Here is a 19,724-nt window from a genome sequence, read left to right on the forward strand (position 1 = left end):
AAAAACACATTGTAAAATTTGGGACGATGGGAATAACTGAAACCGTACTCGAACAAAGCCAAAATTCCTATTTGCTGATAAATGTTGTGAAAGAGAAGCTCTAAAGTGTCAAATTTAGTTGGCTTATCAAGACAAGCTTCTTGTTCTCCAGCATGCCTGTCCACTTGACTAAACTGCCATTGTACAGGAGGTTCCTGATTACGTCATTATTTAGTTCATTTGTAATGGCAAATAAAACACTAAACTTTCTTCTTATTTACCTTTACTACATCATTAAACCATAAACCAATAAGTAGTGGACTGTATTTACTATTTAACTAAATTGTACAATGAAACTAAAACATTTATCCACTCTTGCTAATTGACATAAACCAAAATACATAATACATAAATATATTATAAGATAGTAGCGCAATAATAATCACCCGCACACTACCAAGGCCAAAAAGCAAGTGTTACATTTCTTTTATTGTTTATCTTACGGCCCAGAGTTAGCCGACTAGACAAAAAAAAGGTCTAAAAATAGAAACCACAATACAGCTTGTTGCCACGGTAACAAAATTCAGTATATGCGGCGAACAGATTAATAACACGAAAGAAATATACATATATACGAGGTGCGTTCACAACATACCCCCCACCTTGGAAGAATATGTTCCAAAATAAACCAAAAGTCTAATCAAAATCACAAGTCATTATCAGGTAACACACAAATCTTGGACAAAGCACGTTTAATGATTCCGGTACGAGTCCTTATTTCTGCTACCCGGCATCTTCCATCATGGCCAGGAATTAGCTTCACAATACGTCCAAGCTTCCATAGTGTTGGGGCCAGATGGTCATCTTTAATAACCACCATTTGATTTTCTTTCAAACCTGGTTGCAACAATTTCCATTTAGATTTGGTTTGGAGTGCAGACAAGTACTCCTTGGACCACCGCTGCCAGAAATGTTGGTTCATCTTTTGAATCTGCTGCCATTTATCCAGTCTGTTTTCTTTAACATCTTGATAATCCCCATCTGGCAGAGACGTGAGTCGTTTACCAACAAGGAAATGACCAGGACTCAGGACACCAAAATCATTAGGACTAGGGGACATAGGAACCAAAGGTCTGGAGTTTAGAATGGCCTCTACTTGTGTAAGCAAAGTGGACAAACCTTTGAAGGTTAAGGAATATGTTCCCAAGACACGTTTTAAATGGTATTTACAGGACTTGACCCCCGCCTCCCATAAACCTCCAAAGTTTGGCGAATGAGCAGGTATAAAATTCCAATTTACATTATCTTTTTCAAGCTGTTCTTGTAATTTAGAGGATTGTGAAATCAAAAAATTTCCAAAATCCTTCAAATCTGAAGAAGCCCCAACAAACGTAGTGCCGTTATCACTAAAAACATTGCTAGGGATACCCCTTCTTGAAACAAACCGCCTAAAACACGCAATAAAAGCTGCTGATGTAAGATCACTCACCAAATCAAGGTGGATAGCTTTGGTACTAAAGCACACAAACAGGACGATGTATGCTTTTACTAAATGAAATCCACGACCAGTTTTATTTCTTATCATTATGGGACCCGCATAGTCCACACCTACATTTTGAAAGGGCAAAGAGGCTCGTACACGCAATTCAGGCAGCACACCCATAATTTGACTTGCTTGACCCTTCTCGGGATGAGCTCTAAAATATTTAATACAATTTCTAGTGATCTTGCGCACTAGATTCCTGCCTCCAACAGGCCAATATTTTTCGCGTAGCGAACTTAACAAAAGTTGTGGGCCAGTGTGCAGAAGTCTTTCATGCTCATATAAAACTAATAGCACTGTGAAATTATTGTTTTGATGAAAACAATATCGGGTGCTTCTCATAATATTTCAAATTAGAACACTGCAACCTACCCCCCACCCTCAGAATACCACAGGAGTCCAAAAAGGGGGTTAGACCAACTAGCTTTGAAGACCTCAAAGACGCGTTATGCTTTAAATTATTTATTTCTGTCAAAAAGCATTCCCTTTGTACTAAAATTATCAAGGTTTGTAAAGCCTTTTGTTTTTCGCATGTTGATGGATTACTGCCACCAAATTTAGCAGTCCTCTTAGACTTTATTATTTCAATAAATCTTAGAATGTACACCATGCAATTTATTAATTTGTTAAAACTAGAAAATCTGTCATAATTAATAAACCCTTCAAAGACAATATTTTCAAAATTACAAACATAAACTTTTCGTTTTATTTCCGGAATTTCAGACATAATTGGGATTTGCATTTTATACCAAGAATCTGGGGGATCAAGTAGCCAGGAAGGACCCTTACATCAAAGATCTAGCTCCATGAACTTAGATGGCTCGCATCCACAAGACAAGATGTCAGCAGGATTTTGCTCAGACTTTACATAAAACCAGTCACTTACATCTGTTTTTTCTTGGATCTGGGCAACCCGATTAGAAACAGATGCGGAGATGTCGAAATCCAATTTAGAACCACTGTAGAGTCACACCATAGAAAAACGGCATCAAACTTAACAGACATACAAGTTTTAATTTTTTCAACAAGGTGTGCCAACACTAAAGCTCCGCTTAGCTCTAGTCGAGGAATGGTCAATGATTTGATTGGTGCCACCTTTGATTTCCCAGAAATTAAGGAAATCTTGACACAACCATTCTTATCAACACTTCTTATATACACGCAAGCACCATAGGCTTCCATACTGGCGTCACAAAATTCGTGTATTTGGATCTCCACTGGATCCAAACATATAACTTGTCGTTCAATCTCGCATTCATTTAAAACAAAGAATTTTTTTCTTAACTCTCTCCAATAAAAATCTAAGTTTGAAGGCAAAGATTCGTCCCAACTTATTTTTAACTGCCATGGTCTTTGCAGTAAAATTTTAACCAAAACTATTCTAGGGCTTAATAACCAAGAGGATCAAAGATTTTTGAAATATCTGAGAGGATGCTACGTTTGTTTACTTTAGAAACATTGGTAGGAAAATTTATATAATACATTAACTTATCCTTTTTAAAAGACCAATACAAACCCAATGTCTTATTGGAATCCTTTTCTCCAAAAATTACATTTTCCTCGGAACTAGACGATCCTTGAATACCAGCAATGACCTCAGGCCGATTTGATATCCACTTCCTTAAATTAAATCCAGCACCTCCAAGAATTTCTTTAACTTGATTACACACATCAATCATTTCAGTAATAGAAGACCCTCCGCAGAGCATATCATCCACGTAAAATCCATGCAAGATAACATTAGAAGCGTCTGGATGTGCTTCAAGATTGTCCAATCCTAACTGCTTCAAACAGCGTATGGCCAAGTACGCTGCTGACCTGGTACCATAGGTAATAGTATTTAAAGTATACTCCTGAACATCTTCATCAGATTTTCTTCTCCATAAGATTTTTTGAAGACATGTTTGTTCTGAAACCACCCAGACCATACGATACATTTTTTCAATGTCCGCACAAACAACCACATTAAACTGCCTAAACCTAAGCAGAATATCCAATAAGTCATCCTGAATGACCGGCCCAGTATGTTGGATATCATTCAGTGACACACCAGTATCAGTAGAAGCAGACCCATTAAAAACAACTCTAAGTTTAGTTGTTTGGCTTTGCTCGTTTAATACACCATGGTGTGGAAGAAAATATGATATGCCACCAATCGAAGTCTCATCACAAAGTGTCATAAGACCCATTTGCTCATATTCATTCATAAAAGAGAAGTACATTTCCTTTAAAATGGGGTTTTTATTTAACCTCCTTTCCAATGAGTAAAACCTACCCAAAGCATGACTTCTGGATTCACCCAGCTTGTCTATAGAATCACAAAGTGGAAGCTGCACAACAAACTTTCCATCATCAGTACATCTATATGTGGTTTTATCAAAAATATCTTCACAAAAAATACTTTCTTTTGACATTGTTGAGGTTACAATTGATGGAGGCTCCTCAACCTGCCAGAATTTCTCTAACTGGTCGTCAATACATGGTGTTGTTTTGACAAAGTTGCATAATCTAATTGTAGCTTCCGGAACCACAATGCTGCCAGACAACACCCATCCAAGCTTAGTTTTTTGCATGACTGGTTGCTTTTCGCCAAGACTTATTTGCCCAATACAAAGAAGCCTATAGAAGATTTCAGCCCCTAATAAGATGTCAATGTCTCCTGGCTCAGCTAAAGATGGGTCAGCCAATTTTAGATAGTTTGGTATTTTTAAATGCGATATATCTAAAGGCCGACTAGGAACATTATCACCAATTTTTGAAACCACTAAGCATGATATGCTTGCCTCAAAATTATTATGGAAAGAAGCAATTTTCACATTGCACTTTGACTTAATATTTGAAACCAACTGATTAACTCCTGCCATATATATATATTTACATCAATAGATTCTAAACCCAAGGTCTTAAACATTTTTTTCCGAGATTAAATTGGACTGGGACCCACTATCCAAGAGAACCCTACATGTTTGATATTTACCATTAATGTCCATTGCTTGCACTAAAGCTGTTGACAATAAAACATCTGTTATATTATTTGAATTACAATACGAAGACCAAACATTAGAAGTTGTAGGTGGATCGGCTTTACCTTTTAGGAAACTTTTAAACTCGTCGTGTAGGTAATGCAGCTTTATTTTTTCTTTCCTCCCACTCTCTTTTTGTATGCGAATCAAGTTTTGAACATGTTAAAAATATAACCATTATATCCCAGTGTTCTGTATTCACTCCCAATGAGTTAAGCGATCTAAGATTTTTAACTAAAATATCCAACATTTTCCGAAGATCAACAGCATTTTCCTTTTGCATTTCTGGCAAATTAAACAAACATTTTAAGTTATTATTAATTCGAATGTGCCAATAAACTGTTTTGCGTCTCCGTCCAATGCGCCCCTAAGAAAATGAAATTTTTCTATATTATCCAATCTTTCATTTTTGTGAACCAAAGAAGAAAAGGTATCCCTGAACTCCAGCCAATTTTCAGATTTTCCAGAAAAGGTAGGAATTGGAATTGGCGGAAGTTTTGGCAATGCTTTTAGAGCCACATGTTCATTTTTACTATGATGGGAACTTGAACCTGAAGCAGTCGATCTTACAGATTCTTTTTCATTATCTAACTCATAGAAATTGTGTTTTGCCAGTAAATTACGCGCTAACGTTGAAAACCTATAAAAATTATCCTCGAAATTCTGATGTTCTGTAAACTGGTTTTCCAACTCATCCTCATCCGCCAAAAATTCTATCCCATTCTGAATCGCATCAAATGCCGGTAACAATTCGGCCATTTTTTCTAATCGCATATCTAATTCCACAAAAAAAGCCCTATCAACACCATCCGTTAACGTTTCCAAGGAAGCATTTGTCAAAATAAGTTTTAAACATTGTTAACTTAGACTTTAAACTACCACGCTTTTTTACCAAAGATTTGAACTCTTCACCCATTTTGCTTACGTTAGCATAGAAAAAAGTCTAGGTTTAAAGAGAAAAATATTGAAAGGAAATACTCACAATCTCCAAGAACTTTTTCTTTGTGTTTTTGTACTTTACCGGTCCGCTCAAATCCAATATCTAAGCAGCACAGCAATCCCAGGAATCTTTAGCATCCAAAACCAAATTGTTCTTATCACTAGTGCTTCAATAACACCATTCTTGTGAACCAAAACCAATAGCTTACTGCAATAGTCCCAATAACAACGCGAGCAATGTGTGTTTGCACAAAACACAACCAAACCAATATCCAATAGTTAATAGTCACGAAGATTACACCAAAGCTCACTGGATTCTTCAATATCCGGCTCGAAGGACCATTTTTATGTACAGAAGGTTCCTGATTACGTTATTTTTTAGTTCATTTGTAATGGCAAATAAAACACTAAACTTTCTTCTTATTCACCTTTACTACATCATTAAACCATAAACCAATAAGTAATGGACTTTATTTACTATTTAACTAAATTGTACATTGAAACTAAAACATTTATCCACTCTTGCTAATTGACATAAACCAAAATACATAATACATAAATATATTATAAGATAGTAGCACAATAATAATCACCCGCACACTACCAAGGCCAAAAAGCAAGTGTTACATTTCTTTTACTGTTTATCTTACGGCCCAGAGTTAGCCGACTAGACAAAAAAAAAAGATCTAAAAATAGAAACCACAATACAGCTTGTTGCCACGGTAACAAAATTCAGTATATGCGGCGAACAGATTAATAACACGAAAGAAATATACATATATACGAGGTGCGTTCACAACAGCCATCCTAAACAAATTTTATAGTAAGTAAAATTTGTTTTACTAGTATAGTAAAATTTGTTTTACTAGTATAGTAAAATTTCACGACTTAAGACTATGGGCTACACTTGCTATGAATATTTACATCAGACTCGCCAAGAAAGTCTCCTCCATTCTCATATTTATCGAAGAAAATCGCGATCACAACAATAAAAACAATTCAACATTTCACTAATCAAAGAGTATTTTGATGCTGGCATTTACGACACTTTACGTACTAAAAAAGTAACACAATCAATTTTTTACATTGAAACACTCCCATTATGTTCCTTTTCTGTCCTTTTCACTATTTTTTTCCACAATTTTCATTCAACAATTAACATTAAAACTTTACACGTGCACTATGTCTTTTGCCGCCTGTCTGTTTTGCTCTGACGGCGCCCTCCACACCCGTAGAATCTTCGGCTAATGTATTGAAGAAACTCTCTCAGACGAACTTATTTGGCGATGAAATTGAAGCTCGACAACTCAGCTACAGAATGTATGCTTTAGTTTTCTCATTATTTTGCGAAAATGGCTGGTATTCAACAACTTATAAAAAAGTAAACAAACTTGTCAACTATGAAAAAATCTAACATTAGTAAAAGTAGTTTTTTCCTATCACAGAGTGAGTTTAAAGGTATAATTGGTCTCATTTTGAAGGTAATCGTTCAATTGACACCTCAAGCGAGGGTTCGCTGCAGGGTGTAGCAGAATCACAGACACATTTGTTTAAAGTTCACACAGGCAACCAGCAAAAAACAATACCGTTCGTGTTGTTTTCCAAGAAAATTTCTGAATTTCTGTCTGAATTTTTTTGCAGTTGAGAAGTAGAGACACAAGTAAAATACACTTCCTTTCGTCCCGAAATGTTGTCGAGGAGATACAGCAACTTCTTCTTCAGCCGGAGACGTAATTTCCCTCAGACTGCGTGGCGCGAAAACTTTTTGGTAAGATGCTCTCAGGGAAAAATCAGAGGCAACCTTTTTTGAAGAAAATTCATTAAACTATATTTTTGATCCCTATACTTTCCCAGAAATGTGACATAGATTTCGAGTTATTTGCAAAATTCGGAATTTTGAAAATTTAAACAAAAATATATCGCTTAGCGGTCAAAATTTTTATGTTAACTTTCACTGTATCGATAAAGCTGAGAACTTGAGAAATTCCTAAATCCAGAAAATCAGCGACATAACTAATTCTCTTGGGTTAGGAGCTGTGATCACTGGACTATCTTTAAATTCATTGAAGTGATGGATTCTTGGCGACTATTTGAGTAAAACCAGAATATTAACTTTAATTCCATGTTCTACCATTTATCGTGTTGACGACACCACTAAAGTATAGTGTGTGAGTTTTATAAAGCCAATTTAGAGTTAATATTGAACATGATGCAGAGCAAACAGTGAATGTACCAAATTATGACCAAATATTTAGAGACACTTCGATGTGTGTGGTTTGAAACAAAAAAAAATTTTCAACACAATGGTTATCATAGACTCATCTAGTATCATTGGAAATCGACATGAATATTTATGGAGTATTGAGATATACTTTTTTTAAAAAGCAATATAACTTCAATACTTCGAAAGTGGCAGTCAGTGCAGAGATTCAGTGATATAGTCGTGAAGAGAGTAAACGTTTACGTTCTCGTTTCCATATGATTATGCTGCTGTTTCGAAAAATGTAGAACGAGAATTGTATTATAGACTTTCGCATTATCTACCAGTAGTCCCAAACGTTGTTATATATGGAAGACAAAAATGATCACAACACAAATTTCGATGATTTTTGTGAACTGTAATTTCTTATTTGAGTTACTATAAGACAACGTGTTTTGTCTGTTGGGGCTTGAAAATCTGTTGATCTCATAACCTTCCAGCTGCTTGTGATTGCCTATCAACCCATAGATCAATCACATTCTTTAGATAGCCAACTCTAGTTCCCATTCCAGCGCTATCTCTTGGCTCATTAGCAATACTAAACGTACATGGTAACGACAATATCCTTTCTGCTTTTGTCGGCAGAAATATCAAATTTTAAATTCAAATCGAACATGGAACAATACAATGGAGTTGTACCAACTAAAACGATCGTTTTGAACGGGGTGATTTCTTAATTTATTAATTTAATTTAATTTATTTTTCATTTTTAACATAATCTGAGTTTACTGTCCCATGATTTCTTTGTACATCAATGAAGAGTTATTTTATTTATTTCATTTAATATGAAAGTCTCGAATCGCTGTAGCCAACGCATGCAAACGATTAGTGTAGTTAGCGTTACGCGTCTAAACAGAAATTCTGCGATGTTATAATCACGGCGGATATTTTGGCATATTATCACGTGTAACATGCCACATCGCTCCACGTTTTAGGTGTATGCACCGGAATACGTATCTATGAAATTAAAAGTAAAATTAACTGTCAATGGCTTTAAACCTATAATATTATATAAAAGATATACGAACATTTTTCACGATAAGCTTTCAACGATAATTATTGATATTCAATATACATAAGGTAATGAGTGTTATGACGGAATGTGTCTCCCTCACCTTTAAAGGATTTTCGGAGCACTAACAAAAAACCCTATATGCACAAAAAAATTTTCTAGAGTAAATTTGGGTTGGAGCCCCACTTCTAAATATTTACCTTGACTGGACATTTTAGCCCCTAGTGTCCCCTATCGTCAAATCTATAATCGTATTAGTTGAACCAAGAGAGTAAGCTAACGACCTAACGAGTTTCCATACCGTGCGTCAACCCATATGTTTTTAACCGTATATCCAGTTTTTATCCACGTTTCGTACAAATATTGAATTTTTCTATTCTTTAAGGAGAAATTAGCTATCCCACGAATGAAGTTTCGTCTCTAGAAGATTTCCTGTTATACTCATAAAAGATATAGGTGACATTCCTCGTATTATATTGTCAATCTCATCAAATTTTCTAGATACTGCTTTTTTCATATATAGATGTAGTAAATGAAATTTTCCACAGCGTTCTTTTTGTCTTCTATAAACAAGGGACGATGGTACTGCTGTGATACTTTCACAACGATTAATGCTTCTACATATGAAAATGTACTTCTCAGCTATTTATAAATGTTATTAAATATTTGTTCGGAATGGATTTTTTTATCGTTACTAATTGTACTAGCATGAACTTCCATTTTATTAGATAAGTTCTACGTAATATTGATTAATGAATTATTACACTCACGTTGTTTATCTAAGTATTTCTCCAATATTTCAACAAACTTCAATCTGTTCCACTAAAAAAATATCATAATATCAGTACCAATATTGTGAAAATAAACTATATTTTTCATTGAAGTAATTATCAGAAAATAATCCCTTATCCCGTAACGTCTGGAGGTTCTTGGAGGTGTTCATGGGATGAAATTGAAATATTTTAACGGTGGAATTGTCATTGCGTTTTATAATTCTAGAAAACTCCAAAGTATGATACAATTTTCTCCCGACGTCGTTTAATCATACTTAATAAATTTCCAATTTTTTCATTCGTATTTTTCCTAGATAAAATTATAGGGTACATGCATGGTGTGAATGGTTTGAGAAAAAATAGTTTTGGATAGTTTATATACAAATTATAATAATAATAATAATAATATTTTTTTAAAATTCTTTGATCAATATTTATAGAGAAAAGAATTATTGAAAATTAAAAAATTTGGTAGGTAGTTTGAACATTTCAGTAAGGGCGACATATTGTGTGACATCATAGGTATAAAATAAACAGTAAACATATGATACAAAGTAAATACGACAGTCATTTTATCGGTTATTCTAATAAAAAGGTTATTATTAAACTTTGATTAATCTGAAAAATGGTATATGAATCGTGTTTTGTGCCAGGATGTGAAAATACCACCACTGATACTGACAAAGTTGTTTCATGATACCAAGAAATTCGAATATACAACAAAACTGGTTTGAAATTTGGTCGTTTTGACGATCCTGCGAGATATAATCATTTAAATGTGAGGTTCAAATTTAACTTATTCTAAGAATTTTATTAATTAAGATAATTATGCTTTCCATGTTTTAAGTTTATTTATCACTTTATTTTTATATAAAGAAAAATGTTTTATTTATACAAACTGTTTTATAATAGCACACGCTATGTTGCCGGTAACGATAACCTCGTGATTATCAAGCACGCAACTGCTCAATGTTTTTATTTAACCCATGACGTCATAACTGAAAATCATTAAGAATCGTTTTCTTATGTTATTAAAAATTTGAAAATTTTGCGATTTTCAATTGATTATTTAGATTATTTTTCCACTTTTAATCAAATATCCTACTTTTTGACATTTTTTTATATCAAAAATAAATTCAATAAAAAAATAGATACTTTTGAAAAATGTAAAAGTACCCTATTTTTATTAATGGCAGCATTAGTTAACAATTGTTCTAAATAACTTGGAATTAATTTTAAAGATTTTTACTTTCATGTTTCACTAGTCAACATTCTGTTTTTCTAAAAAGGGATGTTTCACGGCTGAAATATTTTTTTCTATTCAGTAGAGTTTTATTTACATATCACACCCCACAACTCCTAGTCTGTAGGAATGACTTTTAAGCAATTACACTCATAGATTATAACATATACGCTTATATTCGATTTTTTGTATAAACGTAATGTAGCTGACTAATTTCATATTCAATTTGTTAGATTTCAGTGAACTCGTTTGATGTAATGATCCTATAGCTATCTAACTGAATAATAAATTAATTCTGGAAATGAAATACACTGTTGATACTTTCATAGTTTGTAAGCTTGCTGTGAAATATGTTTTTATCAGTATATGAATAAATTATATAAATGGAGTGACCACCACAAATATATTAACATCAAACAATCAATTAGAAATTGAAATTATTTTTCCAATAATGAAATATTAATATTTGAATCGTTCTATATAAACATCATTATGTTTCTTTGTTCGGTTTTTTTGTTGGGTTTCTAATAGCTGGTAACAAAGATACAAACAGTTCGATTGAATGAACTGAAATGGTATAACAATACTAGCAGACCCGGCCACGCGTTGCTGTGGCTGAGTGATTTGATTTGAAATAATTATGATGACAATGCAATTGCTCTCTCTTCTGCTTGTTCTATGAAATTATACATCGAGTTGTTACACGTTCTTCACAAGTGCCCATAAAATAGATCTGAAGAAATTTTGGATCTTCATTTGACATTGGCATCAATGATTTAATTTTATGATATACCTGGCCTTGAATTTTGAATGTTGTCTCAAAATTGCAACCATCAGATGAAAAATCACAAACTTTGGATGCTCCAAACGACGTCATTTGGAAGCAAGAATTAAATTTTCGTGTCTTACGCAAAAATAATTTTGATTCACTTGAAATGCCAGAAAGAAGTGATTTCAAAGGTTCAGGTGGAGTAAGGAGTGGTGACAATACAACTTTTCCTGATGCGCAACACATGCCGGGTGTTTCATTGCGAAATTTTAACGCCTGACAATAATTGCATATTTTGTCCATCGCACCAATAGTAACTTTGGAATCAGCTGAGTAATTGATGTCTGATTCATAATTATATGCAAGACGAACAAATGATCCAAGTGTTGGCTCGATGATTTTCTCGGTTTTGTTCTCTATATGAATCTATGTGTTGATGACATGCCACCCTGGTTCTCAATGCATTTTCTTGTCGACGATTATCACGCTGTTCTCGTGCACGAATTTCAGTTGTGCGAATTCTTTGATCTGCATTTCTTTCTGCTCTCTGTTCCACTGATTCATGAGCTCTTTCAACACGTGCATTGTTACGGGCATTAAGGTTAGATTTTTTGGGTGGCATTTTACTAAAAATAGTAATTGAATTTTTAAGGTGAATGAATTTCGCTGTTCTCTGAATAACTGTAAGTAAGAAGAAAAAACATATTCGAAGTAATGTACGCAACGAAGACAAAATGAAGAATGATTTGAAAGAAGCGACGTTAAGTGGTATAGGCAAAATAAGACATGTATAGTATGTAGTCTAAAAAAATATATCACATTAAAGTGTGGCTCCATCTATGAGGTGCAAAGGACAAAAATTTACAGTTCTCTGTATATATATATATATCAACTTTAATGAATATCAATTGATTCGTTTTTGAGTTCATTCGAAACATACACACGGACACTGAATTTTTATATATTAAGATTGTTCTGGTCCTCTATTGTTATAAATATATAAATAAAACGGAATTGACAATTGAGTTTACGAATATCAAGTAAATATCAAGTAATATTGTAATATTGATAGAAATTTTCAAAAATCCACGGAAATCATACACTGAATTCAGTTGAATATATATCCAATGACGATTTTTCTATTGTTATTGTGATAGGATTTTCTGAATTATCATTACAAATTCACGGATACAATTTTGAAAGTGTATTAATTATCCATATAATTGAGATGAAAAGTATGTATGTTGGGTAATCTAAAAGATCTGTTAATGTACGTATTGAGAAGCATCCAGCTTATTCAAAATAAGATTGGTCAGAATGATGGGGGAACTGTCGAGCAATGGGTCAGTCAAAACAATACATGTTAAAAGTATTTTATAGTACTGAAATTTCAAGATGTAATAATAGTTTAAAAATAGACAAAGGACCTACTCCTTAGAATCAACTTCATTATCAAAAAAGGATTAAATGTCAAATTTCTCGGCGAAGAAGGTTTCCTCCCAAGGTGTGATTCATTGGTGGGTGAAGTAAGTGTATACAGGAAGGTTTAATTAGTGAGTTTCAGTTTGTCTTTGGACGATAACTTGGTGATTTATGAGTTGTTGAGTAATTGTGAATGATAGTGTAGTGGTAGTAGTAAATAGTGCATTTAATATTAACAGTATAAATGCTAGAATTAATCTATCATATTGTCAGCTATTCCAATGAATTATAGGAAAAACATTAAAAAATATACATTATATATATTATATATTGTCCAATATATCTATTGGACAAACCTCTGACACCTAAAACAAAAAATCTTTAAGCCAAGATATGCAACACAATAACTTCTTTTGATAATGTTACGTACAGGGAGCATGAATTTTTAATGTCTAGAAACTATACTGGTCATACATCAACATAATTTCCATGACAACTGAAATTTAAATGGTATTCGGTTTATTCAAATGTAAATTTCTTTAAATGCTTATTTCTCACACCTTTGGATATATATATTAATGCTTCTAAATGTTCTTGATTTTAGGTTTCTTCTGTTTTAAAATTAGTTTTTTTAATAATTTTTGGAAGATAAAATTTGACGTTTCGACTTTTCTTTAAGTCACATATGGGCAACCACCGGCCCGCGGGCCGGATCCGGCCCCGTGTAAGATATGATCCGGCGCGCGAGACATTTTGGAAAAACCCAATTAAAAAAATATTACACTAAACTAAGTACTTATACTTAGTACTAGTACATATACTTATACTAGTACATATCTTTAAAAGAAAACACTTGTTTGTGCTTTTTATCTTATCCGGCACCGGGTATGATATGAATAGACTATAAAAATGTGGAGTCATCAATAGACTAATGAATCCCATAGCCTACACAAGTTTCCTTGTGTTTCCTTAGTTTACTCATGGGAGTGACGGTGAGGCGGCAAACATCAAAACCTTCGATGTTTGCCGCCTCACTCTTTGATAATCACCGCCACTCGGCTTGCTCGATCAAATTCTTTGAAGTTTGCCGCCTCACGGGCTACACATCAAAAGATTTTATTTATTGCTTCTCGATTATTCTAAACTAGTTTATTCCAGATTATTCCTTCATTTTGTCTATATAAGCGGGTGGATGGCCCGAAAGTTAGTTCAGTTCTATTTGAGCTACCGAGGTGATAACTCAGACAAGCGATATCCTAGCGAACGGCTAGAGCCGTCAACTTGCTTTGTGAATTTGTGTGCATCTTGAGTGGTTACTAACTATAGTTTGTTATTAAGTTTATTGAACGAAAAGTAAAAAAAAATGATGTCTGGTGGAAAGAAACGAAAAGTAGATACAGAGGGTCGCCAGTTTCAAGAAAAATGGACTGAAGAATTCTTTTTTATCTTGCACAATGGTAAGCCTATTTGTTTGCTTTGTCATGAATCCATTTCAGTAATGAAAGAATTCAATATAAAGAGGCATTACTCAACTAAGCATGCTACACAGCACTCACTGACAGGACAATTAAGAACAGACAAAATCCAGAAGCTTAGAGCAAATATTGAAAAACAGCAACAAATGTTTCATAAACAAAGAACACAACTTGATAATGTTGTGAAAGCTAGTTTTATAGTTAGCTCAAAATTGGCAAAGGCATTAAAACCATTTGCCGAAGGAGAATTTATCAAGGAGTGTATGTTAGAAGTTTGCGGTGTTTTGTGTCCTGAAAAGAAAAATGAATTTGAAAAAATTAGTTTGTCAAGACGAACTGTTGTTTGACGTATAGAAATGATGGCTAATGATATAAAAACAACATTGACTGACCGTATGGCTGGTTTTGAATCATAGTTTCCATAGCATTAGACGAGAGCACCGATTTGTCTGACACAGCTCAACTGGCTATATTTATTCGAGGTATTGATAAGGAGTTCACTGTTACTGAGGAATTGCTAGCTTTACAGCCGCTAAAAGCAACCACTACAGGAGAGGATATTTTTAATGAAGTTCAAAAGGTATTCACAAGTTTTGGCCTGCCATGGTCAAAATTAATTGGAGTATGCACTGATGGTGCACCTTCTATGGTCGGCTTACGAAAAGGTTTCATCGGAATTTTGAATGAAAAAGCAACAGAATTAAATGTGCAAAAAGATGATTTGATAGTCCTTCATTGCATTATCCACCAACAGAACTTGTGTTCTAAGTCCATTCGACTCCACAATGTTATGAATGTGGTAGTAAAAACCATCAATTTTATTCGATCCCGAGGGCTGAATCTGAATATAACGACGTAACATATTATTGTGAAGTCAGATGGATGAGCAAAGGAAAAATGTTGAAACGGTTTTACGAGCTTAGAAATGAGATAGCAGACTTTATGAAAATAAAAGATAAGCCACTATCTGAATTGAGTGACCCAAAATGGATATGTGATTCAGCATTTCTGGTCGATCTTACAGACTATTTGAATGATTTAAATTTGAAACTTCAAAAACAAGGACAGTTAGTAAATGATTTGTACAGCCATTTCAAAGCGTTTCAGATCAAACTACGCTTGTGGGAGTCACAGATGCAGTCTGGTAACAGTTACCATTTCAACACGCTCTCTGCGTATTAAAATATTGCTTATGCTCAATATGCTGAAGAACTCAAGTTACTGTCGGAACAATTTTCGAACAGATTTAGCGACTTCAAAAACATGGAAGAATGTTTCAATTTATTTGCTACTCCTACAAAATGTAATGTACAAAATGCTCCAATACACTTACAAATGGAGTTAATCGAGATTCAAGAAAACTCACTCATAAAATCCAAATTTGAAGACGTAGAGTTGTGCGATTTCTACAAAAAATACCTAGAAGAAGACAATTTTCCGCAGCTTAGAAAATTCGCAAGAAGATTGATTTCTGCGTTTGGCAGTACTTATAAATGCGAACAGTTCTTTTCATTGATGAAAGTTAATAAATCAACACATCGTACAAGACTGACTGACGATAATTTGGAAAATTCTTTACGTCTTTGTATCAGTGGAATTCATTCAAATATCGATGGATTAGTTTCCCAAATTCAAGCTCAAGTGTCTCATTGATTTCAGTGTATTTAACTTTTGTAGTTTGTAACAATTGCAAATGTAACTATTTAATTATAATGCTGTAAAATATTATCACTACTTTAAAATGCACTAAGTACTTTTAAACGAGGCCCGCAAACGTTTTGCACGCTAAAGTTTGGCCCTCAGCATGTCAAAGGTTGCCCATACCTGCTTTGAGTCTTTATCAAAATATGATATTGACTCTGACAATTTGCGAATTTATATTAATCGATAGGTCATAAATATCGAAATAAGAATAGAATCAAAATCGAAATTGTTCTGATAAGTTAGTCATTTCTCTTTTTTTAGTCCTTACATCTTAAATATGTAGCAGTACTTGATCAATCAAATTATTTGTAGTTTTAATAGAATTTACAAAATAGAGCTATAAATTTTACTTAAATTATTCAGGTCTTTTTTATCATTTATACCTTTTTAGTTTTTATGAATGTGAACCATTTCTAAAAATTCTCTTTTTCGTGTTTTAGATTCCGTTCCAAGAATTTTTGAATCTTCATAATTGAATTTATGTTTTTATTTTTATAATTATATATATATATATATATATATATATATATATATATATATATATATATATATATATATATATAGCCATTTAGATTGAGCTCTTTTGACTCTGTATTTTTGTGGGTGCTACTTTTTTTATCAAATATGGTGTATAAAAGTTTCACTTATACATTTTCATAAAGACCGAAGTAGGTTGACACGTCAAATTTTCACCTTTTATTCTAAACTGATGAATATATGCATATAATATGAAAAGAAACCCAAAATCCACATAAATCATCAGAAAAACATATAAAAAATGTTCTAAGAAGTGGAAAGTTAAAGAAAAAGATTTCATTCATATTTGATGATTAGATACCTAAAATAAATATATAATTTTATTTATTAAAAATAGACCACTCAAGTTGATTTTTAATATGATATCATTAAAAACATATTTTATCGAAAATATTTGAAAACTGAAATTGTAAAATAAACCTGAAACTCATTTTTTTCCCATACGATTATTAACGACGTGAAAGAAGCAATTTTCAGATAAGTAATTCATTTTGAAGCTCGATCAAGCCTAAAATTTGTGTTCCATTATTACTTTTATAGTGCCGTTGACAACAAATCGCCATACATTCTACTCTTTCCATTTTCATGTGATACAATTGGTGCTTCTTGTTCAGGGCTATAAAGTTTTTTATATTATATTTTAGGGATACAAAAAACAACAAATTTATCAAGCTCGTGACCTCTAGCAAACAGAGAAAATACTGCGAATGAGATCTTGACGGAAAAAGAGTGGATTATTTTTATTGTCATCATATAAAGTAAAGACCACATCTCGACATTTTATAGAACATGAATAACTGATTACAAAGTTCAACATAATACCCTTTTATACTAGATGAAATTGAAATATTTCGTTCAGATTATTATCAATCAAGAAAGATTTTTAAAAGACATTCCGAGAGTTTCAAGTTCCAAAATATACCAGTAGTGATGACCTTTTTTAGGAATACTGATTTATACAGAATGTTCCAAGATGTTTTGGCCAGTATATATCTCGAAAATTATCCCTTGGCGGATTTACAGATTGGCTATTCACCTTCAGCCTGCTGACCTCTGAAATTCGATACCTTGGTTCACAATTATTCAAATAACATTTTTTATGAATGATATTCCAATTCCAAAACGGATTGAGCTGAGTTGCTGAGTTATGGAAACATAATACATTTTGGCCGCTCTTTGAATTCGCGAGATCATTAATTATATTGTCGTATGAAATCTTGCTCAATAGTTCTGCCTCCTCGCATAATAGAGCTGAGGCGGTTAGCTTTTCTTGACTTTTTTTGTAGAAATACCGTCTTTTATGTGTGAACAATGTTTTTTTAATTTCATGAATCAAAAAAAAAGAAAACAATATTGCCACCTATTTAAATCCAACCGTGGAAATGTAATGAAACTATTTCACATTTGGTAGTTATAAGCCGTGGGTAGTGTTACACGTTTTTAGAAAGCAGTTACTTTGTTATAGTCATATTTTGGGTACTATTTATGTACTATTTTTAGAAAAAATGATAACGAACACATTGATCGCGATGTATGTGCTCTTGATGTCGAAGTTGATCAACTTTCTACTTTATACGCGCTGATCGTCGCTGAACGTCAAAAACATAACCTCGCTTTTATAGTGTAGTTTGTAGTTGCAGATACCCTGAAATATGTCTTCTCTGGGTGAAAGGCTGATAGAATTTGTACGTGCTCATGATTGTTTATATAACAAATAGTTGGCTGGATATAACAAAACTAAAAATTGGCAGAATATAGGGAATCATTCATTCTCCCATTTGAAAATTCCATGACCAGAACTGGTGATTAACTTTTTGACAATCAGGTTTCCCTATTAAATGTTTTGATAAGTCCAAAAGTTGATCATATAAACCTCGATTCATTCTTCTATGTTTAAAAAATTAAACTGGATCTATTTCGTTCATTCTATAATATGCTGTAGTAAAGTAACTGTAGATATGGGTATTCAAATTGAGGGGTTCCACTCACCAACTCCATGTTCTGAGGTCTTTTTCATACTGATTCCGCGATACTAATTTTTTTGTTTTTGTTTGAGTAACTAGAAGAGGTTCAAACCAAAAAAATAAATCCGATGCTGCTTTCACTAGTTGATGATTCGATTGATATCCACCTTCATTCATTAATACAGCACTCAAATAAGTTATAAGTAACCTTTTTCTCCCATATTGCCTGCATGTTTTCTATATAACAGATTGGCAATCAGGTTTAATTTTGTTTCTCAAAACATATGTATCGGTAGGAGCCTTAATTGTTCAATACTTTGACAGGTACACAATAAATAACCCCGCTAGATTTTTTCCTTCGGCGATATTAAAGGATTTGTATATGTTACAACTCTTACTGATGTGGATCATTTGATAAGTATACTCAGAGTAGCTTTTCAATCTATAACACTAGAAAGTATTCACGCAGCTTATACAACAAATTTATTCAGAAGATTCTAATGCTGCATTGATGAAAATGGAATTGTATGAGTATTTGAACATCAACTGTAATGTTAGTGTTATAATATTTTAATTTCATTTGTTTTTCAACTCTCTTTGTTTTTTCTCATGAACCTGTATAATAACTTGTCCGTCATTTATAAGTTCCTCTTGAAAACAAATATCTAAAGAATTTAACATCAATGGAACAATATACAGAGTTCCATCATCTTTTTTTAAAGACACCACATTTCCCAAATATGGTTCAATGATGAATGAACGAACCGTATTTTGGCGAAAAATTTCACTGAACATTATTCACAAGTAAAGATAATGCAGAAAATTCATATAAAAACTGAAGAGAACCATTTAAGGGATAGATTAAATAATGAAGTTAAAAATATATGTCTATCAGAGTGATAAATTCATATTTTAATCATTTTTAAAGAAACAAACTACTGGGATTACAGATTACCGATGCACATAAATATGCCCTTTTTTCCACCCTGTCTATTTTCACATAACAATGAAGGAATCCACCTGATTCTAGCCAATGTTTGTATCGAAAACTCTCATGGGGCAAGTACCCGGTTTATATATC

General features: G+C 33.1%; 1 protein-coding gene across 1 annotated transcript in view; it reads left to right on the forward strand.

Moving 5' to 3' along the window:
* LOC130898227 (dopamine receptor 2-like) overlaps positions 1-19,724 on the forward strand; it is a 392,084-nt gene that overhangs the window by 80,513 nt on the left and 291,847 nt on the right. The gene's annotated exons all lie outside the window — the stretch shown is intronic.

The sequence above is a fragment of the Diorhabda carinulata genome, chromosome 9 (genome assembly GCF_026250575.1).
Source record: "Diorhabda carinulata isolate Delta chromosome 9, icDioCari1.1, whole genome shotgun sequence".
Taxonomy (NCBI): Eukaryota; Metazoa; Arthropoda; class Insecta; order Coleoptera; family Chrysomelidae; genus Diorhabda; species Diorhabda carinulata.